Source organism: Denticeps clupeoides, chromosome 20, assembly GCF_900700375.1.
Source record: "Denticeps clupeoides chromosome 20, fDenClu1.1, whole genome shotgun sequence".
NCBI classification, from domain to species: domain Eukaryota; kingdom Metazoa; phylum Chordata; class Actinopteri; order Clupeiformes; family Denticipitidae; genus Denticeps; species Denticeps clupeoides.
Genome location: NC_041726.1, coordinates 3,120,391 through 3,145,211, shown reverse-complemented (window position 1 = coordinate 3,145,211; position 24,821 = coordinate 3,120,391). Strand labels below are relative to the sequence as shown.

Below are 24,821 nucleotides of genomic sequence, written 5' to 3'. Positions count from 1 at the left end.
CGCGGTCTATGGACTGTGCAGAAACCTTTCTTTTTACTTCAATACACGGCTCTTGATTGATTTAGGTTCAAATGTTAGTTACTTTTGCTTGTACGATGTAGCACTTTGAGTTTTTCAGCTGAAAATGCAAGTGAAAATGCATCTTTTTGCCACAATTCTCCACGCACGCAGTTAAGTAGAAGCGATTATTAACTGCAATGCAAGCAGTTATATAAGTAATAGAAACAATGCAAACAATTGTGGCAACATTGTTGCAGTCGCGTTTAACTTTTTTAAAAAAAGTTCTCCTATATGGCTTTGGCACATTTGTGCCAACGGTTCACCTTCAGTTTTTTGAGACACCCATGTGCTTACACATTAACAGCCACTGACTTGATTTGACATCAGGAGGAAGAAAAAAAAGAGGGCGAACCTTGGCACGAGGGAGGAGGACCATCCATCTGCAGCCTCTCCCCAAGCCGGCAGGTCAAAATATCGCTGCCCACCAACGTGAAGCCGGGGTGACACTTGTACCGGATAATGTCACCTGCGAGAGAGCGGAGCGAGAGAGAATCGGTTAATTGAGACACAGGGAGGGAGCTCAGCCGTATTTTACAGTCTAAGGTCGATCGGTTTAGCGCCCCCGTTGCCACAGAGACCGCTGTCACGGGGGTAAAGAATTAGTGGAAAAAGCGTTGAAATTAATAGCTGGAATCACCTTCTTGGTCACTGCCCATACTGCCAATCTAAAAATACTCCCGTGTCAGCAGAGTCGGGAGTATCAGAGAGATGATGGATTGGAGGTGCCGGCTCCTGGTTACTGGGCAAGGTGAATCCATCTCGGTTACCGCAATGGCCCACTTTCTACGCCGCCAATCATATCAGCGGCCACTGTCTCACTACAAATGGCACCCTCGGCCAGCGGGGCTCGGCGTTAAAAAGTCGGAAGCCGGTGAGAAATGGCCCACGGTAGGAGGTCGCGTGAGCATGGGTGAGCGACACAGATGGCGTCTTATAATGAACATTTTTCAAGCCTGGTTTCACGCAAGGTCTTTGCAGGAACTCAGATGCAGCTTCGTTGATCTGAAGCACTTTGCATTGGAAAAAATGGAAAAAATATATTTTCCATTTCAAATATTGCCGTATTCTATTGCAAGCACGGTGTAGACCCCCCTTAAAATATTTTCCATTCCAAGTATAGCAGTATTCTTATGCAAGTACGGTCTAGGACCCCCCCCCCAAATATTTTCCATTCCAAGTATCGCAGTATTCTTATGCAGTTGTCTTATGTGGCTTCTTATGCAGTCTATATATAAACTCTTTTAAGAAGTTGTGTTAAATATTCTCTGTGTTGTTCCCCTTGTTTAATTCAAATTGCTGCATGTTTTATTGTATTCTGTTTTCGTCCATGTCTGTCCTGTTCCTGGTAATTTTACTTATTTCTTATTTTAATGTACAGCACTTTGGTCAGCTCCTTTGTAGTGTTAAAGTGCTTTATGAATAACGAATCATGAACCTGTATTACAAAAAAAGGAGCCACATTGGCCGTAAGAATAATAACTACGCCGCATTCAAAAACGCAGCAGTTGTGAATATTAACAATCATCTCCTGAGTAATTCTACGCATTGTAACTGTGGGCCGTTTACCATCCTCACTCTCTGGTATTCGAAAACGAAAGTGCTAACAGAAGAGAATCATAAGAGAATGTCGGGGACGATGACCGGTGGCGCTTGGCCTGAGGGAGGGAGGGAGGGAGGAGGAGGGTGAGTGGGTTCGGGAGCGGGACAAGAGGACGCGCCGCAGCGTGCCGGGAGGGGGACTCGGGCTCCGTGTGGAGCAGCGAGGGGATGAGGCTGGGGTTAAAGTTTCACATTTTAAGTGAAGGGACTGTCACACTGCAGCACAGCACACGGTGCACACAGTGAAATTTGTCCTGGTGTCTTCCTCTTGTAAGTCACTTTGGATAAAAAGTCGCTTTGGATTCGAACCGGCAACCTTCTGATTACTGGGCCGCGTCCTTAACCGCTAGGCCACCACTGCCATGACAGAGAAGTACGGGGCTGAAACGTTGATGTTTAAGTCTACATTTGAGACACTTGCTTCAGACATGAGCGCGCGGTTTTATTATCAGAGGGCGGAGCCTGCGATTGCGGAGGGACGGTTGCTTTCTTCCACAGGCCAGCGAAAAGCACTTCAACCCCGTCGGTGCGCCATGGCGCAGTGAGCCGGCGCGGCGGACGCTCACCTATCTCGAACTCGCTGTCCTCCATTAGCACGTCTGCGCTGGGCACCTCCGGAGGCGGCTGGCAGACCCGCAGCTGGTAGGCTGGAGGGGAAGAGACGAAAACGTTAGCCGTTAGGTAACACAGAGTCAATATCAAGTCAATCTAGGGTGGTAGTAGCCTAGTGGGTAACACACTCGCCTATGAACCAGAAGACCCGGGTTCAAACCCCACTTACTACCATCGTGTCCCTGAGAAAGACACTTAACCCTAAATTGCTCCAGGGGGGACTGTCCCCTGTAACTATTCATTGTAAGTTGCTCTGGATAAGGGTGTCTGATAAATGCCACAGCGAAGGAGCGGAAGGCCGCATCGTAATAACAGCACCACCACAACATCCGAGTACATGCAGGCACCGGGCAAAAAAAAAATGATAGTAGCCTAGTGAGTAACACACTCGACTATGAACCAGAAGACCCAGGTTCAAACCCCACTTACTACCATCGTGTCCCTGAGCAGGACACTTAACCCTGAGTGTCTCCGGGGGGGACTGTCCCTGTAACTACTGACTGTAAGTCGCTCTGGATAAGGGCGTCTGATGAATGCCGTAAATGCATTGATTATGATGCGTTAATTATTTTGACAGCAACAATTCATGAATACGACGCAGAGGACTCCAGCGAGAGAGGAGGAACCCTTGATTGTTTTTTTAATGCATGTATGTAAAGCGTAATTGAGAAGACTTCTGAGTGATTAAGACGAGGAAGAGCGCTCCCCTCCTCCTGGCGATGATCCCGTCTCTCAGACAGATGACGGCGGAGATGGAGGATGCCAGCTTTGTCTTCGCCGGCCTAATTGAAGATGGGATTTTGGCTCCGGACGAGGAGCAGGAATAACACTAATTAACTATTGAAGCCCACTTAGTGTGCGGCTCTGGCGGAGCTGCTGAGGGATGGCGGGATTTTTTTCCCAAATCCCTGTGAGGCTCAAAACAATGACACTGGCAGGAGGGGGTGATGGGAGTTCGGCGAAACGAGCCGTTGGTTGACTGCCGCGGCGCCCGGTCGAGCCACTTTCCGACATAGCTGGAACGGGAGAGGGCAAAGCATTCTGCCACCCACCCGTCCCTCTCGCTACGCCAGGCCACCAAGGACCCCGGCAGGTTTCAGTGAAGACTGAAAATGGCACTTATTCGACATGTGACGTTCTCCGCGTCCGCACACGGGTCTCACATTCAACCACAAAGCAATTAAAGGCGCGTAATAAAGACCTGTAATAATTTGCCCCCTGGAGAATTTTAATGGCGTCCAATGGGGGGGCAGTATGTCACCAGAAACGTCATTTAGCAGACGCCCGTTATCCAGAGCCTTAACACAATGCTGGTCAGTGTGGGTTGACTTGTGGTTCAAAGGCAAAGACTGAAACACCACTGTCTTTAGCTGTTAAATGTTAGGTTTACATAGCAGAAATCTGTCCAATCTGTGTGCGTTTACGAATAGTGTTTTTTCGTTTACGGTTCCGTTTATTTCAGTAAACGTCTGGCTAACATTTTGGTGACGCAGAATTCCCAGGGTTTGGTTGAATTTGGGTTAATCGTTGTGATCACGACACAAAATCTTAATCACGTTGTGTCACATTTGTACTTAGAACTGAGAGTTCAAGCAAAAAGCAAATTCAATTTTTTTTTGTCACATGTATAGTCATACACGATATGATGTGCAGTGAAATGCTTTTTGTGACTGCTACAGACCACAGTATTGCAAAGGTTGCAAGTATACAATGAAGACCAATATGCAAATATTGCAAACATAACCAAATATTACACTTTTACGTCTTTACCATACAATATGTGTAACTGGTAGGGTGAAGGTGTGCAAAGGAGTGAAAGACAATGTTTAAAAAAAAAAGAGCAGTAAAGTAAAAATTTTGTGCAAAGTGATTTTGTGCAAAGAGTCCAGAGTGATTGAAGGTGAAAGTGCTGGAGTGAAGTGAAGTGAAGTGAAGTGATTGTCACTTGTGATACACAGCAGCACAGCACATGGTGCACACAGTGAAATTTGTCCTCTGCATTTAACCCATCACTCTGAGTGAGCAGTGGGCGCCTGTGGACCAGTGTGTGGGGACGGTGCTCGCACCATAATCCGATCATATGAACAAATACATCTGTCGTGCTGAATATTTCCAATGTTGGAGGTCTGCGTTTGTGTCCCATTTAACGTGAACCGGAGATAAAACTTCGCTTTCCACACCGCGCCTGAGCAAATGAAGGTGTCACGTGTCTTTCCTTCGACGCGTTCGCGTGTCAGACTTTAAAGATGCGAAGCTTCGAAGGCGATTAACATCCCTCCAGGTTCGACTCTGTCCTCTCGGAGAGAGCTGAAATAAATAATGGGGCTTTTATCACCTCGGAGTCTGGCCTGCGTGCGAAAGGACCGTCATCAGAAGCTGCTCGCAGATGTGGGAGCTGCGAGTGCCGAACAGGATGCCCGGGCGCGAGAGTTGCGGAAATCGAAGCCCGTGTCACAGGCGGAGGGGCCCGAGGGACCGGAGTGCCACGACCGGTTAGTGGCAGGTGGCGCGAGGATCGATAAGCGCACGAAGCTCAATCATAAACCCGGGAGCTGCGAGGGAACGAGCAGGCCTGGACGCCGACGGGCGGGGTCGACATGGCCGGTGTAACCGCTGGCTGCGGCCAGACCGTTCATCTGCAGAGCGCTTATGGACGTGCAGGAATGTTTACAGAGCGATTTCTCTTTAGCGAACGCGCGAGTCGCCGCATTATTCAGGTTTGAGAAAACGAGAATCAATGACAATCACATCTAATGCTTCGGCGGGGGGGGGGCGGGCGATGACAACACTGACAAAGGGGGGACAGCAGTAGGCGCAGTAGCGGAGCTTAAATTGATTATGAAATGAACGGCTGCCGTGAGGCGAGCGGGAGGGGGACTCACCATGGTAACTGAGGACGAAGAAGCCGCTGCCGCTGAAGTCGCTGTGGAACTTGACGAGGATCTGGTTGGAGGTGCTGTAGACCGACTCCAGCGCCGTGTTCCCGCTGAACTGACCGATCTGAGGAGAGCTCTGGTCTGGTCCGTCCCTATGACAGAGAACAAACGTGTTATTACAGCGTTAGTCTATTGCGGGCTATTTCCGAATGATGAAGCAACAGAGAGGAAAATAAATCATATTTATTAGGGCTGTCAATCAATTAAAACAAATGCAAAAGATGTTTCACCTAAATTGGCCTAATAATTCATTCATTATACGTCTATTGTCTTGGTCTAGAGCGAATTTTGCTGAACTGTGAGCTGAAAAGTCAGTTGAATTTGGAAGCCTTTTAATGAGTGGTAGGTGGTAGTAGCCTAGTGGGTAACACAGTCGCCTATGAACCAGAAGACCCAGGTTCAAATCCCACTTACTACCATCGTGTCCCTGAGCAAGACACTTAACCCTGAGTTGCTCCAGAGGGACTGTCCCTGTAACTACTGATTGTAAGTCGCTCTGGATAAGGGCGTCTGGTAAATGCCATAAATGTAAATGTAAATGTAATGAGGGTAAGACAATGTGTACAACAATGGCAATATATGATATTTCTTATTCAGTATAATATTTATACACCTATACAATATATACACCTACCTACATACATTATTATTGTTGTTATTCTTATCACATTAAAATAAAAAAGACTCGTCCTCTCGGGCTGATACTTCAAAAATGTACTGTTTGCATGTAAAAGTGACCATGAGCAGAAAAAAAGTCCCACAGTCCATTGTTTTTCATAGAACATGCATTCTGCAATTTCCATATGGCAAGGACAAAAAAAAAAAAAGTAGGATCAGCATCCTGCCATAAGTGTGTGCCATCGCTGGCAAAACGAGCGACGCAACTACGTCCTGAGGAAGACTACAGTGCAGATGGGGGGGTAATGTAGTTGCTGGTGAAAATGGATTATTTAAAGGTCTGGCCAGGGGAAAGGGCTGCGAGAGACAGCGCTAATAAATTAACGGACCCTCCGGACTGCGTTTAAAAACAAAAGCTCGCCTCTGACGCGCACACGCCGAGAACGTTAATTACTGGACTTTTTTTTTACTCGACGCACTATTTCAACCGGCCGCACTGGCAGTGGAGCAGCGCTTGGCGGGGACAATAACTCAGGGCCCGGCGTGCTTTAACATACCCCGACGCGCCAGAATTTACGCGCGCCGCTAAGGCCGCGGTTTTTACAATTCCCGGAGGCGATCGACTGGGCCAACGATCAACGCGAGACACCTCTCGGGCTTGTATATATTAGAAAAACAAATCTTGGACAAGGTCTGCACGTCCTGGCACTGCTCCCCGGGCGCCTTTCATGGTGCCCACTGCTCACTCAGGGTGATGGGTTAAATGCAGAGGACACATTTCACTGTGTGCACCGTGTGCTGTGCTGCTGTGTATCACATGTGACAATCACTTCACTTTAAAAGAAGGTTGCTGGTTAGAATCCCGATCCACTGAGGTCCCCTCAGTAGGCATCGTCATGGCTGCCCACTGCTCACCAAGGGTGAAGGTTAAATGCAGAGGACACATTTCGTTGTGTGTGTGTTGCAGTGTATCGCAATGACGCGGTGTATCGCAATCACTTCACTTTCACTTCACTTCTGGTACAAAAAAATGACAAAAATCCCTAAATAGAAATAGAATTGAAGTGAAGTGATTGTCACATGTGATACACAGCAGCACAGCACACGTTGCACACGGTGAGATTTGTCCTCTGCATTTAACCCACCACCCTGAGGGAGCAGTGTGTGGGGACGGTGCCTTGCTCAGTGGAACCTCAGCGGATGGAACCTCAGTGGAACCTCGACAATCCCATCTGGATTCGAACCGGCAACCTTCTGATTACGGGGCCGCTTCCTTAACTGCTAGGCCACCACTGACCCCAGAAAGTGAAGTGATTGTCTCATGTGATACAAGGCAGCACAGCACATCAGGCTTTTAATTTTTTTTAAATGAACCCCCATTTACTTTCATTTACATTACATTTACGGCATTTATCAGACGCGCTTATCCAGAGCGACTTACAATCAGTACAATCAGTAGTTACAGGGACAGTCCCCCCAGGAGCAATTTAGGGTTAAGTGTCTTGCTCAGGGACACAATGGTAGTAAGTGGGATTTGAACCTGGGTCTTCTGGTTCACAGGCGAGTGTCTTACCCACTAGGCTACTACCACCCCTTGCCACATTATTTCTAAATATACATATACGAATGAAAAATGAAGTACAAGTAAGAAGCTTCAGTGGCTTTTCAGGCAGGTGGTGATGTGTGACATTTCTGAGCTGTCGTCTGATAGGACCGGTCACTGCTCAGGCAGATTCTGTGTAGAAGTTGTCCCTGTGCTTCAATATCTGCATGTGCAGCACAAGGCCCCTTACCAAACGGTGATGTAGTCGTAAATGGGCTCGGTGCTGAGGGTCGTGAAGTTGATGAAGATGCCGTTTCCTGGAGGGACCCTGACGTTCCAGACGCAGTCCTGAAAGTTGGGGTACTCGGCGGGGTGGCCGGGGGAGTAGATGGTGCCGTTCATAGAAGTGATGTTGCCTCCACAAAGTGCTGAAAGGTCAAAACGTAAATGTTCATCCATCGATCCATTTACCCGTCCGTCGCTAGTCTGAGCGGATGTCGCGAGAAGGCGCGGCGAGGACGCTGACGTCACCTTCACACCGCGGCACGGGGTAGTTCCAGTTGCGGCTGGTCCCGTGGAGGCAGGTGAGGGAGGCCTCTCCGATCAGCGAGTAGCCTGCCAGACACTCGAACGACACGGTCATGCCCACACTGAAGTCGTTGCCAATGACAATCCCATTCTGGAAAGGCCGAGGGTCCGGGCAGCTCTGTAGCTGGTACGCTGTTAAAGAACAAACAAACAAACAAACACACAAAACAAACAAATAAACAAACAAACAAATAAATACCATTTGTTTCATTTTCTCTTCTGAAGCGCAAAATACCACAGATGGTTTTTAAAGACATTCAGGTCGCGGCTGTTTTACGCAGCGCAACCTGCTGGAGGCGTGCTGACGGCGGGGACGGCCCGGCAGGGGACGGCGCGGGGGCGGGGAACGCCCGGACGCGAGGAGGCCGAGGGGAACGACCGCATTGCGTTCGCTGCAGAATGTGGTTCGCTGTGTGAACGTCGGGCACAATGTTGAACGACCTTCTCTCTTGATTCGTGCACGTAATTACGGGGGATTATACCACGTAGCTAAATTTAATACCCGAACTTTGTCGCTCACCTCATGTACCTGCAACGTTGTGTCACATGGTACGCTGTACGCAGTCCTGTACGTTTTCCTGTGAAAGCTGCTTTGTTTTACTACACTATTTTACTTTACTTTACTTGGCAGACGCTTTTATCCACCAGCAATTCTCATTCGGTTTCTATAGATTTTGAGTTTATAAAACTAAGAGCCCTGATAAGGCTCAACTTGTCAGGAAAGAACATGCTGGGGAATTGTTAAGTGCTGGACAAAGAAATTTTTCTTTTTTTATTTATTTTGTCCAGTGTGTGCGCACGTGCGTGTGTAAGTGTTAGATTCGTCTGAAATAGTGGGCTTTCAACTGCTTCTTAAAGGTGGTAGCGGTCTCGGCTAGTCGAATGGAGCAGGACAAGTTGTTCCACCAGCCAGGGACAACAACGGAAAACAGAGTCGATTGGGATCGGAGACCCCGTGAAGAGGGGATTTTCAGTCAGATCTGAAAAGGCGTGCAGGAGTGTAGCTGGCTAGTAGTGTGTTGATATACTAAACCCTTTATTGGACATTTGACCCCTCCAGGCTCCTGTGAGGACAATACTGTGAGATATGTGTGTGTGTTTGTAAAATACAAGTCTGGAAATTCACTAAAGAACGGAATACCGGCAGATCGCGCCAAGTAAGATATTCTGTTTGAATTATTCTTGTGTCCAGAGTTGAGGACGTTTCCGGAGCGCATGGTTTCACCTTGGTAGGTGACCTGAAATCCAGGCTTGTTCTGCGAGTAGTCGCTGTGGAAGAAGAAGGTGGTCTCGTGGGTGGTGCTGAAGAACGGTTGGGGGAGCTGCGGCCCGCTGAACCTGTCGATCACCGTGCCCGTCTCCAGGTTGCCGGTTCGCACCTCCAGGTAGTCGTGGATGGCCTCGGTGGAGAAGTTCGAAAACTGCAGGTAGATTCCTAGAAAACCGCAAGCACACACACACAGCTGTGGCATGTTGACTGGTTAAGACATACAGGTCACACATGCACTGACACACACACACACACACACACACACTGAGAAACCCCCCTCAGGGAACCCAGTGTCCTTGGCATACTTATACATTTTAACATTCACAAAGGAACACAAGTACACACATTCCAAGGAGCACTCGTCCTTGGTGTGCTCATGTATACATGCCCACGCTCATACACACACACACACACACACACACACACAAATGCTTTGTCTTCAAAAACAGGGGAATTTATGGCTGTAACATCTGTGAGAGCGGCATTTTTACCGGCCCCTTGAGTTCGCCCAGTGCGCCGCTCTAAAGAAAATGGCTGTTGTTGCCAAATAAAGTGTCATCGCACTTCCATTCTAACATGTGTCCATTGTGTGGTGTCGATTTGGCACACCTTCGTCAACTGGGTGTTAAAAAAACCAAGATGCGATACTGTGAAGAAGAGGTGGACAAAGGTGGCACTACAGCCACTATAGCCACATCACCCCACATTAACAATAATAATAATATTTAACTGGAATGCCATGTAATCCCTGGCGTATGTATTCAGCGCAAGCAGAGAAAAATAACCTTTGTTATACGGTATATCTTTACTTTACTTTACTTGGCAGACGCTTTTATCCAAAGCGACTTACAAGAGGAAGACACCAGCAATTCTCGTTCCATTTACAAAACTAAGAGCCCCGATAAGGTCCAACTTGTCAGAAAAAGAACATACTCGGAAATTGTTAAGTGCTAGACGATGCAGTGTGTGTGCATGTGCGTGTGTAAGTAAGAGCGCTTGTCTGAAATACTTTTTTATATATATCATGACGTTCACTTGAAATCAGCCACATAAGAGTCTAATAACTCACACTGATAAAAAGTACGGTTATTCACATGAAATCGTACGTAGCAGCAACATAAAACGTTTTATTTTTTAAATCCCCTTTTTTTTTTTTTACACCATTAGCTTTTTTTATTAAGTAAAAGTCTTTGTTTTTTTTTCCCGCCAGAGCCTCGTACGTCCGTCACGCCAGCTGGGCTCACATACCGAAACCGACGGGAAGCTTGACCGTCCAGGCGCAGTCCAGGCCGCTGGGGTAGTTGCCAGGAAAGCCAGGGCTCAGAATCACCCCGCTGACCTCTGTCATGGAGCCGCCGCAGTGGGCTGTGGTCCGATGTACACACGGAGACAAACACAAACACACACACACACACAGACAGAGCAAAAATCATCTCAGCACGCCATCCCCAAATGCGACAAGTATCTTTGACCTTTGCACCCGCCATTCTGGTCAGTGCTTTCCGATGTAATTGAATCTAATGGAATGAGAACGAACGGGCCCCCGGTGCCACTCGCTGTCTCGGACGCCAGTGGCTGTTAATTCGACAGGGAAACGTGGAGAAGGGGCCAATTACGGAGTGCGCAGTAATGCAGCGGACACCGGCAATTTCCTGCTGCCACTCGTGGTGCAGGTGCCGCCGCGGATTAGCGGCGTCGCGTGCCGGATGTGACGGCCTATCGAATCTGACGGAATTATCCGTCTGTCACTGCTGGAGTTCGGGGACGCATTTGCAGGCATGCTGGCAGCAAGGGGACAAGTCGTCGCACGGGGAGCAGACATAGGACGCGCTGGGGAGGAGGACCGGAAGCGTTTGGTCGGGGAGAGGGAGGCCGGAGGTAAGTTGGGACGGGAGTGGAATCGTGGAGGGAACTAGGGCTTCGTGGGGGGTAACGGGGAGATCGTCTTCTTACAAGGGTCAGGCAAACTCAGTGTCGGTGGCAGGCGAAGGTCGTGGTGTCGAGGTGGAATCCGTCAGTAGATCTTCGTAATAAAGGGGGCAGGCAAGGCTCGTGGTCAGGGACAGGCAAGGGGCGTGGTCGTGGATTCTAGTCAGCTGGGCGTGGGAAAACAAGGCTAGCGTCTCTGGGGAATAGATTCAACTCAAAGAGCGCTCTCGTTTCCGCTTCCGGGTCGCCGTCTCTCTGTCTGGTCTGGTGCTCTCTGGTGGGCTGGAGGTGTATTGGCTGTGACACCGTCATATACCAACGTGCCATTTATTTTAAAGGCAATTTTGGAAGCGTAACATAAAATATTGTGTGTGTACGCGAACGCCATATTCAGTTGTTCAACGGTCAGAGGAATAAATGCTGATAATCTGTCGGCACATTCCTTTTGGCATCTGAAGATTTCTTGAGACCGTATTGGTGAATTAGCATCCAGGTTTCTGTCCTCTGTGTTGCCAGGGGTGTAAAAAACTAGCTTGTGGTAGATTGAGGATGTGATGGGAGGGGGTTCGAGTCATCGCCGTGGGCTCCTCCTATTTTGTTTGTGATGTGGCTGACAAAAATTAAGAGAGGGTATTTCATTTCTCCTCTTTATGACACATATACCTAGCAAGCGGATCATATTTTTATTTTACCTTTTTCACGTGAATCAACCTTTGTCTGTTGTAGACATCTGTTAATAGTGCCCATAAAAGTTCAAGTAAAACAGCTTCACACAAGACTTAACGTACAGTACAGGCCAAAAGTCTGGACATCTTCTCATTCAACGTGTTTTCTTTATCTTCATGACCATTTACGTTTTTTTTTTACGTAGATTCTCACTGAAGGCATCAAAACTACGAATGAACACATGTGGAGTTCTGTACTTAACAAAAAAAGGTGAAATAAGTGAAAACATGTTTTATATTCTAGTTTCTTTGCTCTGATTACTGCTTTGCACACTCTTGGCATTCTCTCCATGAGCTTCAAGAGGTCGTCACCTGAAATGTTCTCCAACAGTCTTGAAGGAGTTCCCAGAGGTGTTTAGCACTTGTTGGTCCAGCTCACCCCAAACCATCTGGATTGGGTTCAGGTCGGTGACTGTGGAGTCAGGTCTCCACTTTTTGTTAAGTACAGAACTCCACATGTGTTCATTCATAATTTTTATGCTTTCAGTGAGAATCTACCAACGTAAATGGTCATGAAAATAAAGAAAACACGTTGAATGAGAAGGTGCGTCAAAACTTCTGGCCTGTACTGTAGATAAACATGGAGGCAGCATCTGCGAGCCAAGTTCAGGTGTAAATGTAACCGTCAGTCTGGTACACACCCATATTCTGGGGTAAATGGTGGGTCTAATGCAGTACATGTTGAGAAGAGACAAAGAGGTCACAAACCTGATCCGGACGCTTTGGCTGCTGACAGCCAAAGCATCAGACTGAGATGTTGTTTTTTTGCTGGAGAGTCAGAGGGCTGGCGGAGGGTTAGATGAAAAAGTGAAGGAACCTCACCCAGCTCTAGCCTCACATAAGCATTAGATGCAGTCGCACTCTCACGTTTTTTTAGTTTTTGCAAAAATCCATCATACATTTTGTCAGGCTGTGCGAACGATGAACAAAATGATCTAATGCCAAATGAAATGAACACATCAGCTGGCAAACAGACATCTTCGAAAAAACTGTACTGTAATAGATCCATTCTATCAGGGTGCCAGTGAATTAAAAAGTGAGGAAACGTTTGAACTGAAATGGCTCCCGTTTACGTTCATTCCTTTATTACAAAAAAAAAAAAAAAGAAAGAAGCTACCAGTGAGACATGGATATTGACGCCTTAATTCTCAACCCTAACTGCTACTTTAAAAAGCTTTCTGGAATTCTCTGTGACGGATGAGCTCTTGACGTTTGAGGGAGACGAGGCCTCTAACATCCCACAGCCTTGCTGAAATCCTGCTGCTGAACAGCTTGAGTGAGTTTGAATGGGCTCAGAACCGCTGTCATGTTGTGAAATCTCCTACGAAACGGTTTATTAATAACTAGGAGGTGAAAAAAAAAAGGAACCACATTGGATTTAGTTTTACTCAATGGCACTACAAACCGCTCTCCAGTTAAACTGTTAAAAGTCTGACACATGAGCGTTTATGCCATTATAATGCATAAAACTCTCTATGGTATTTCATAAATAATAAAAAAAGCTAGTTCAAACTGACTTGAAAGCACAAAACAATTCATTCAATACCAACATATTTACAGACATCCAGAATTAATATGACAGCGATATTATATGCTGTTTTAAAGGTGGCGGAAGACAAGAGAGACTTTCATCATTGTAATTAGGACAAAAAAATCAAAGGTGCACGTTAGTTTGGGGAGCGTCTACATTAAAGTAGAGCCGAGGAGCGGCTGCAAAATCAATGCGTTCTTTGGGGTTTGCAGCTGGGCTTTGCAGCGTTTACCTCCGAATGGTAATTTCAGAGTCTCTGAGTCTGTGACTTATCATGACAAGATATTTTGGATGGAAATAAATAAATTCAATCAAATAAATCATCTTGTGTGCATTCACGGAACCAGTCAAGCAAGTAAACCTTTCTTCTTAGCGTCTGCCTAGTCATACAATGATTATGTATAATATATTCAATTGTCAATTCCTAATATAAAGCCAGATCGACATATTTTTAAAAAAGCCAAGTTAGAATGAAAAAAATTATTATTTATAATTCTTATAGCTGTTGGTAATAAGACATCCAATTTGCATCATAAATTGATTAATTTTGCACACTACTAAAAGTCGGTGAACTACAAAACAGTATATGTCAACACTTTCTGGACATTATTGTGCCTGGACATTGTGCCTATCGTGTGAACATGGGCTTGTTAGATTTCATACATTTGGCAAAGGGTTTAGCATAATAGCTATCCCCAAAAACCTCGCAAAATGTCCTGTGCATATGAACTTCTGTATTAATTCTGACAGTATTTTTTTAGCCCCAACAGAATTAAAACTCGATACAGGCCACTGTAGAACAGTTTGATTCAGAAACAAGTGTATTAGGCCCAGTGATTGTGATCCTACCAAGGCAGAGCGGTACAGGATAGTTCCACCTCCGCACTGGTCCTGGCATGCAGGTTATGTACGCATTCCCCTAAAAAAAAAAAAGCAAAAATACATGAAGATAAAATGTGCCATGTAGCTTATAATAAAACGGGCAAAGAAAATTTTACGCTGATTCACCTGCAGAGAGTATCCTTGCTCACACTGGAACTGGACCACGTCTCCCACCATGTAGCGGTCCCCGATCTTGACGCCATAATTCGGAATTTGAGGTTCTGGACAGGATTCTAACCCAATTGCTGAAAAGGGAGAAAAGTTAGAATTCTAAATACAACAGAACAGCATCTTTTTATCAGAGCAAACAGAGGTCACACACACACACACACACACAAATCTAAATGTGAGTGGGAGGCACAAAAGAGTGAGCATCATAGAGTGCCGAGTGACGTATGTCAGTTGATAAACTATTAAAAATTCCTGTCCTTCAAAGGTGGCAATGATTGCTCCACAAAGTGACAGAAATTGCTCTTCCCTCCACCCACTGCTACAAACAAACAAATGAGTTTCAAAAGGGAAAGGGGTTGGTGCTCGGATCGGGATGGAGGGTAACAGAACAGAAAAAAAAAATTAATAAAAAAAATCAGAAGCAGAAAAAACAAAACTAAAATTTTGGTCTAAAACCTCCCGCATTTTGGTTGAGATCTGGTAACTGAAGGTCACATACTATGATTCTCACCATTTATGCTTGATGCTAAGCCCCTATAGATCACTATCCAAAAAATGCCACTCCTACCAGCAAAGGATTTAACCACTGGTAGATATAGCTGATGACTTCCAAAAAAGATCACACAAATAAATCTTTGTCTCGTATATTAATTATCATATCCGCTTAAAATAAAAGCCAAGACATAGCCTACATAAAACAAACGGCAGCTAACCAACACCAAGCCATGATGTGAGGACATCATTAACCAATAAGGGCACTTATTGGTGCGGACAGAGCATTTCATAACTGGACTATGAAAAATGAATATTCAGCACCAAGCCACTAAAACCAGACCATTAATTAACACAAACGTTGGCAACACAGTGCCCCCCTCAAATATAAGTTAATGAATGGATTTATTTGAGCTTTCTGTTGGAATTGGACTGAGCGTGGCTGAATGAGCAGCACCTGGAACCTCAACAGTGCCGAGGCTGAACCCCTCGGGAGCTGTGGGGGAGGCGGCGGTGTACCTGTGTACTCCAGGTGGAAGCCGGCGGCGGACACGCTTATGTCGGAGATGAAGTTGAGGTACAGGTTGTTGGACGTGGTGTTGAGCAGCGGGGGGATCGTCGTCCCTGGAGCGGAGCAGAGAGGGGGGCAGAGGCGAGGAGGGGAGAGGGACGTCATTTGCAGCTACCCTCAGAAAAGGGCTTTCACGGGCTCCCGCGGCCTGCCCACTTTTACATAAAAGCAAAGTCCTCCTCATAAAACTTGTAAACACGGTGCAGAGGAGTGGAAAACGCGTGGCGTGTAAAGGCCACGGCGGTTTAAAGCCTGCGTTCGAGAACCAGGGCACATGCAGAATCCAAGGTTGGTAGTAGACTAGTGGGTAACACACTCGCTTTTGAACCAGAAATCCCACTTACTACCATCGTGTCCCTGAGCAAGACACTTAACCCTGAGTGTCTGCAGGGGGGGACTGGCACAGTGGTGGCCTAGCGGTCCCGTATTCAGAAGGTTGAATACGCACCGTCCCCACACACTGCTCCCCGGGCGCCTGTCATGCCTGCCCGCTGCTCACTCAGGGTGATGGGTTAAATGCAGAGGACACATTTCACTGTGTGCACCGTGTGTATCACAAGTGACAGTCACTTCACTTTATCACTTTAAATTAGCAGGAAGTTTAAACGGAACGTTTTGCTGCTGCCGCACAGAGCCAACTGGTCGCATGATGCAGACGCCAGGGACAGCGCTAGACCGTCACCTCAGCGACGCCAATAAGGCACAAGGGACCCCCTCATACGAGCCTTCTCTCAATTACCCACCATTGTTCCGGGCCTTTCCACCGGCCCATCATTAAGTGGCTGCCAGAGCAGCTCGGAGGGAGGGATCGCCTGTAACGGCGAGCGAGGTGCCATGTTGCTGTCACCCAGATAAAGGCTTCTCAATGGGACCACCTCATTACCGGCCTCCTCCGTCCCCCCGTCCGCCCATGGGGTCATTGACCCATCGGCATTAGTGTCCGCCTGACAGGCACGCCGCATCGACGCGCCACCACTGGCGCCTTTGTTTATTAACAAAGAGCCACGGAGCGATGGGGGGCGCTCACCCCGATTCGATCGCCACCGAAGACCTGGGGATTCGTTTAGACGGCGAAAGACAACGGAGAAACCCGGAGTGCGTCTCCGCGCCGGGTGCCCGCTGATGTGTTAATTATGTTTTTGTGCTGGCAATATTGCGCGGATCTATCTGCAGTCTATTAGAGATGTGGGTTTGAGTAGTCGGCAGATTTGATTTTCACGTTTTGAAATCTATTCGTCCATCCATCCCATTTCTAAACTGTTTCTGTATGATATTATGACCAGGAGTTCTTTGGTTCCTTGTGTCCGGCTCCTCGACTCCTTTCTTTGTGCTTATAGATTGGCTGAGAGACAGTGACAGGTGCTTGGTGGCTTTTTAGTAAAGCCTCCTCCACGGTTTATGGGATTATGGGATAAAAAAAAAAAAAATGTTAGGGTAATATTAAAAACCATCTTTTTTTTTTTATTCCTCAAACCTCAACAAGAAACAGAACTTGAGCTGATGCATGATGATGTCTGACCATGAAAAGTCAGTTTGGTCCAGAGTCGTATTCCCGATGCTGGCTAAGTTAGGAATAACAAAAGACCTCCCGTCTTAATCATATAGTGTCTTCTGCTTCTTGGTTCTTCTAAAGCGAGGTTTAGCCTCCTGCCTCCAGCCATTACCTCCAGATATGATGACCTTTTTTTTTTTGGAAGGTCCTGCAAATCTAGACAATAATAATCATGGTTTTATGTAACTGTCACCGTGAGGAAACATGGGGAGATGCTGCACACACATGGCCGACTCTTTGAGCGAAGAAAGTTTCGAAACGGAGAAAAAGATATGTCACTTTTTTACCTGAATAGCTTCCAAGTCTCGGAGCGTTGCTGTCGGGCCCGTCATAAAACTCCAGCGAGTCCCAGTTGTGTTCGGTAGCGAAACTCACCACCTGAATCTGCAAACAAGCAAATGAGGAGATCCAGTTTGTCCCCGAACCCAAAAAAAAACGTACAGAGGAGCCATGCACGCAACGTCAGTTCCATAAGCGGCCCCTAAAGCCAGACGAAGGCAGGCGAGTTCAGGTTGCAAAAGTTCTAAATTAAACACTTGCCCATTAATATTTATCTCGCATTAAGAATTCCCTTTTATCAAAGTTTTAACTCTTCCCACACACCCCTGACACTCTTAATCTTGAACGTTTAGCGCGGGCGATTCAAACAAGCTTGGCTCTCACTTGGATTCCGGCGCCCTCGGGCACGGAGACCTTCCACACGCAATTGACATTGTTGTCGTAGGGCTCCGGGTAACCTGGGGACAGGATGGTCCCCCTCCGCGCCGTCATCACCCCTCCGCACGGCACTGCGAAGCAAATCCACACACAGGGGGCGTTACAGATAGTGACGTGATGGCAGGGGGGGCCTTTGCTCAGCTCTGGGGACCTGGCGAGGTCGTTTTGAACCTGCGTCCAGGGTGACAACAATTACATTTAAGACATTTGGCAGATGCCCTTATCCAGAGCGACTTACAACGTGCTTCCATGTTACCATGGATGAAGTGATCAGTTCTGGTTCACTAGGACCCCCAACTATGAATACAATCTTTTTATTCACTCTATTGTAGTTTCTATACAGAAGTCAGACAAGAAGAAGGTTACAAGTTCATCTAAATATTCTCTAAAGAGGAAGGTCTTGAGCTGCCGTGTGAAGGTGCTCAGTGACTGAGCTGTTCTGACCTCGAGGGGAAGTTCATTCCACCACCGAGGGGCCAAGACGGAGAAGAGTCTAGATGAGCGTCTTCCTTTTACCGTCAGAGATGGAGGGACCAGGCGAGCAGTACTGGAGGCTCGGAGTAAACGAGGTGCAGTGCGAGGTGTAATAAGGGCTGTGAGGTAGGATGGTGCTACTCCATGTTTGGCTTTGTAGGCCAGCATCAGTATTTGAACCTGATGCGTGCAGCTACTGGGAGCCAGTGGAGGGAACGTAGTAGAGGGGAGGTGTGGAGAACTTGGGAAGGTTGAAGATTAGTCGTGCTGCTGCATTTTGTATGAGTTGCAGAGGTTGGATGGTACATAGTGGTAGACCAGCTAGAAGGGAGTTGCAGTAGTCCAGTCGTGAGATTACTAAGGACTGAACCAGTAGTTGGGTGGCCTGTGATGACAGATAAGGACGGATATTTTAGAGAAGGGACACACGGGCGTGGGCGAGGTAGGGCTCGGCGACCGTGCTACTTTTAGTTTCGATTGCGGATGTGACTTCCGACGATTGAACGATCATTTTGCAATGATGCCCACTTATAAAATAGCGGCGGTCCGGGAATGACAGCTTCACGATTAGATCAGACAAAGCTGTTAGTTTTTAATACCTTTGCCCATGGCGACATATTTCCTTGATATTTGACGTGACACTTGAAGAAAAAGTAAAAACACAACACGAAAGAAGACAATGAATATTGTCAACGGCTTGAGCCAACAAAAGAAGGGCACGACATTTTGCCTCTGTCCCTGCGGAGACGCGAGGACGTATAATTTTCTCTCGTTTGTTGAAGGCCTGCCAACTATTGTCCGAAGAACAGATCTGTCAAATCAAAAGCCCGGGCCGGTATCTATAGCGCGGCAGGACATTTTTTCTTTCTTTCTCTCTCTCTCTCTTTTTTTGGCGTGGCGGTGGTCCTTGCACAGGTCCGATGCTATCTGCCAAGGACAACGGGATAATCTAGAGGTCGATGCCGATCAGTTTGTTAAAGCAGCTAAAAGCAGGTGGGGACACGGTGATTGATGCCTGGCGTTGGGGGGAAACGGCCGTGTCCCGGGTGCATGAGCGAGCGGGGCGGGGCGGGGCGGGGCCGGTGGGAACGTTCAATATATCCGTGTCAGACACTTAAATTATTGAACAAATTCACTTCCGAGCAATTTTGGAGTCATTCATATTTTAGCACTGATATAAGGAATGGGCCGCGAGATCGGCTAATCAAGGAGAATTCCCAAACCTGCGGCGAGACGGCTTCTCTGACGGATTCTCAACGTGGTTTGAACTTGGATTATGAGGAACCATCTGATTCCGTTCCACGTTTGTTTCGCCATTCGAAATCTAAGCTGTGAAGTCCATTTGGCGCAGAATGGTGGCCTCCGAGATGATAGGCGCCACGGGATGGTTGGTGGATGGACGTCCACCATCGTCCACCATCGCAGTCACCAGACCTCGACGCAACCCAACGCCCGTGTCTGTGCGCGTTGTTCTACCTCATTTGCTTGGTGTGATCGCAACGGCGTTGGGGAGAATTAATCCGGCCCAAACAGCCTGTTTTGGTTCTCTAACTGGGTCGAGTTCTTTAAAGTGAGTGAAAGGGAAGATTGTCACTTGTGATACACAGCAGCACAGCACACGGTGCGCACAGTGAAATGTGTCCTCTGCATTTGTCCCATCACCCTGAGTGAGCAGTGGGGAGCATGACAGGCGCCCGGGGGGCCGCTTCCTTAACCGCTAGGCCACCACTGCCCCTTTAATGCTATGCTGAAGGCCCAGCAACAGCAAAAAAAAAAATATATATAATAATAATAATTGCAGTCTGGTACAATATAATTTGAAAAAACACATATCTCAACAAATATTAACACATTTTTGACACGGATCGTGGCTGCCCACTGCTCCCTGAGGGTGTTGGTTAGAAGCAGAGGACACATTTCGCTGTGCTGTCCTCTGCTGCTGTGTTTAATATTGACACGGGTGGAAGAACTTCGATGAGAACAGGTTTGGTGGTTTAAGCGTCATGGTCGAACAACCGAGAGGCGGAAACGTGGGCAAAGGAGGCTAACGATGGCGTCCCAGGCCATGTTTTACGGCATCGGCACGGCGTTTCGTCCCACTCACCGACACAGCTGGGCAGAGAGTCGTTCCACGTGCCAGCGCGTCGGGAACGCTCTCGCACCGTATGGCCGGCGAGCCGTGCAGGGTTGTAGCCAGGGGTTGCACTCGAAGGTCACCGACGCGCCCACGGCGAAGTCGTTCCCGATGCGCCTGCCGAACCGCGGCTCGGGCACCGAGCTGCACTGGGTGGCGCTGGTCCGTGGGACGGCTGTGGAGACATCGGGAGAACTTTAAAACCGGCACGAACTCAGCCGAACTGCTAGCCGGCAGTTGCCCGGCACGCGGGGGCCTTGGGACGGCCTCAACTTGGAGCGTCTCCCGTGCGCGTTATTCCAGCTCATTTGCTCCCGCTTGTCTTGTCGCGGGAACGAGCGACCCCGGTCTTGGCCGCGGCTCGGAGGCTGGCGAGGCCGGCGCTGCTGGCACCGGTCACCGACAAAAAACGAGGCGCCTTGCCGGTTTTCTAACGCCGAAATGAAACATTCAAAAGCAGCCCGCGCCTTCGCTTCCTTCGTGCCCAAGCCGTCCGATTTATTCAGGACGCGGGGAGCGTCCCAGAAAAAAAGGCCCGATAACCGGCGAGCGAGAAGGCCGGGGTCAAGCGACCAGAATTCCTGCGGTGAGTCGGAGGACACGTGGGGCATCCGCGCTGAGACACTCTGCATGCGCAGGGGCCCAGCAGGGCCGGCGGGCGTTGAGGGGGATTCGGGCTTCGTCCAGAAGCCGCTAAGCGCTGCAGGACGTGACATTTACCGCCCGGCATCATCTGGAGGGCCTCTTTGAGGGCCTTTGGAGGCTATTTTTTATTTTTTTTTGCGGGAGTGGCGAAAGTAAGATTGCCGTGTAAAGTTTATTGTATTTTCACATTTATTCTGTTTGCTCCTGTAATTAAGTTAGGTTCACATAAGCAGAAATATGAACTTATCCAAACACTATTATCTTCTGTTATATTCTATGGAAAAAAAAATATATATATAATTTTATCAATTTACATTTATTCTCAGAGACATACAGATGCAATGCACTTACTTTTATTAAGCTTAAAAAAATAAATAGATAAACAAGACTTGCTTATATCTAATGGAAACTGTTTGCTTATGATGATTAGTGCTTTTAATATTAGACTAGAACCTAGAACCTTTTCACCTAAAATTAAGCAAGAGTGACAATAGGATGCTATAGCCATAATAAATCACAAAAAAATTGTGAAACTAAATGAAGGCAAATGCTTTTGTACGTTTGTTCTCAAGGTCCCAAGAAAGGAAGCTCCGAGATACTAAGCACCGCAAGCCTGTTGATAGCGCAGCAAAAAGAAAAATTCGGTTCTTAATAGTCCAACAAACTACTAATAAACTAATTTTCTGATGTTCCCAAAAGCAACAAACTTCACGGGTCCCTCCACTGAAATACTGCCCTTGATCCTCTTATCGTTTTTACAGTGACAGTTACACGACCTGTAAAAAAAGCAGGTGGGCACGAAGTGTTCACAGCCCGCTCGGCTTTAGGAGAATTGGATTATGGTAAGGCAGGTCGGTGGGCGGGGCTGAAAATACGTCTACCTTGGTAAACAAAGTGGAATCCTTTAGCCGTCTCCGGCCCAACTGTCGTGAACTTGACGGTGATCTGGTTGCCCGTGCTCAGAGGCAGTGACTCCCCTGTCAAAAGATAAAAAATAAAAAATACAAATCAGAAAGCCATTTCCTTCTCACAGCGCGCTTTTTCTGTACCATCTGAACAGTCCGTAAGCTGCCCCAACTACTTGGAGATGCCACGTTTGGGTAATCAGCAGACAGGAAAAGGCCTTCATATCTGTGCCTTTGATCTCCCTCTTTTGCTTCATTTGTCTCTTTAGCTTTCATGAGCTGAGCCGGCGCGATGTTGCATTTGCGCCGGATATTCCGAACGGCGGCGGAAAAGCTTTGATCGGGGCCGCCGGTCTGGTATCGATCGCTCGCCGACCCCCCCCTTTTCATCCCCACCCTTCTTCGTCTCAGTCCATAGCACTAACGGCTTTTCATCTGCACTTGTTCTAGTCCGCCATGTTCTCTTTTGGCCCTTGATTACAATGCGGTGCCACTTTAATAGTCTAGGTGGTGAGGGTGGGGTGGGGCATTTGATCTCTTAAATAAAAGCTGGTGACTGAAGGTTGTGCGTCTCTGTAAGCATACGTACTAAATGGTAGGGCAGCCAAATAGTGATAATATGGGCAACTTCTGTGGGTATATTAATGTCACTTTGTACCAAATTTTTTTATGGCTCTTTTTTTAAACATTGTCTTTCACTCATTTGCACACCTTCACCCTACCAGTTACACATATTTTATGTTAAAGATGTAAAAGTGTAAGATTTGGTTATGTTTGCAATATTTGCATATTGGTTCATTGTACACTTGCAATATTTGCAATACTGTGGTCTGTAGCAGTCGCTAAAAGCATTTCACATCGTGTATGACTATGTATGTGACAAATAAAATTTGAATTTGGTGTGTTGATGTCGTATAGGCTACGTGTGTCTGCATATCTATGCGTAGCTCACCCGAGTGAGAGCCAGAAAGGGAGGAGAGGAGCGCCGACTGCTGGGTCGGCCCATCGTAGATGTCCACCACGTCGTTTAGCGAGGTCTGGAACAGGACGAACTGCCCAAACAGGACTGCAAACAGGAGAAGGAGTCAAATTTGTAACTTACAAACGAAACATAACCTTTTATAACCTATTATAAATGTCAGTAACCTATTTAATGTCACAATTCTTTTTAGTAGTTAACCAATGATTAACAAAAAAGATTTGTTAGCCTGGTGGCTTTGGGACACCATAAATAACTAAAAAGTGCGCAACGGTCTAGGCCCCTGGTGGCTGGATGCACAGTAGCTATATTAATATGTTTCTTTGTGTTACTACTACTTTCGTCATGTCATATTTTGATCCCCCGATACTAGTTGAGAATGAAGTGATTGGAACCCGTGCCAGGAAGAGACAGGCAGCAGTCCGCCCCCCCCCCCCCCCCCCCCCCCCACTCTTGCTACCAAATAGTTCTCTCCAAATTGACACACCGCTTCTGCTCTGCAGGTCTCCAGGTTTCATGCAGTCAGGGCTTCATCTGTGGCGGCATTAGGTCAGGTCGGAGGTGTAAACACGAAGGGTTATATTCATCTACTTCCACCATGAAGGGGAGGGAGGAAACAGCATCCCATTTGCTCATTATTATTGCTTTTTTTTTTTGCTATTTTCAGAGGAAAATGAGTAAATCTGCATTTTACATTTCCGCATATTACCAGACGCCCTTATCCAGAGCGACTTACAATCAGTAGTTACAGGGACAGTGCCCCCCCTGGAGACCACTCAGGTGACTGGAGACTGCTCAGGGACACGATGGTAGTAAGTGGGGTAGGCCACCACCACCCTACAAGAACGTCTGATATACCAGTGTGTTCATGTAGACACGATATTCTGTAAACAGTTCCTCGTCTTTCTTTTTCACCCAACACACATCGAGATGCGGGCTTCAACTCGCTAATGACATTACACAGCACATCATTATTCTTCATTAGATCAGCGTGCTTAAGGAACTGTTTTGCCAGATTCTCAGAGGTGATGGGACTGTACGTTTATTCAGACTTTTAATTGGCCCACCTCGCTTTGGCTCGACTTCGCAGCGCGTGCTTGGGCCGAACCACAGCGGGCTTAGCTTCTTACTGTACCGTCACGCAACAAACGGAGCTTCATTTACTGTCGCCGCTTTGATCGTGTCATTTTGCAGCCGTGAGTAAGCATTAGCGTCCCACTAATTACCCGTCCAAACAGGCGTGCGCCCCGTTTCACTGCACTTCTCGCCGAGAACAATGTAAGCCGCTGCAGAGGGGAGGAAAAGCGGACGTCAGTGCTGACCCATGTGGCACTTTGCCTGTTTCCATGGCCAACCAAGCAAATGTGAGCAAAGAAGAGCCAGGCCAGCGAGAGGAGATGTCGCACATAAGCATCACGATCTGTATTGATGCTCATATCTCTTATGAATCATAAAAATAAGAATTTATACACACACACACACACCACACACTTACCTACTTTGATAAACATTTCGACCTTTTTTTTATAAAGTATTAATCAATCCCTCCACGATTCTGTTGATTTTGCGGCCGAGACAGAAACTCAACCCCTGTGAATTCTGTGCGACATTGTAATTTCGTTCCATCACCGCGACCTTTCAGCAAATGTCACCAATAAGCTTCATTTCTTGTGTCTTTCACCAAATCACAGCGGACTGTGGAAAACGTTACTTCCGCTACCGCGCACAACGTTCATTAAAACGTTTGTTGAATTGCGTTAGTGTGTGCATATATTATATTCATCTCTTACAATGTTAACAATGCAATTTAAGGTTTAAATTATTGTAAATGCAAATAACTCGTGTATTTAAAAAAAACAGAATGTCAGAAGAAGCACCTTTGAACGCG

At 47.2% G+C, this 24,821-nt stretch overlaps 1 pseudogene; it reads right to left on the bottom strand.

The window, feature by feature from the left end:
• Positions 1–24,821, bottom strand: part of LOC114770598 (CUB and sushi domain-containing protein 3-like) — a 272,842-nt pseudogene that overhangs the window by 365 nt on the left and 247,656 nt on the right.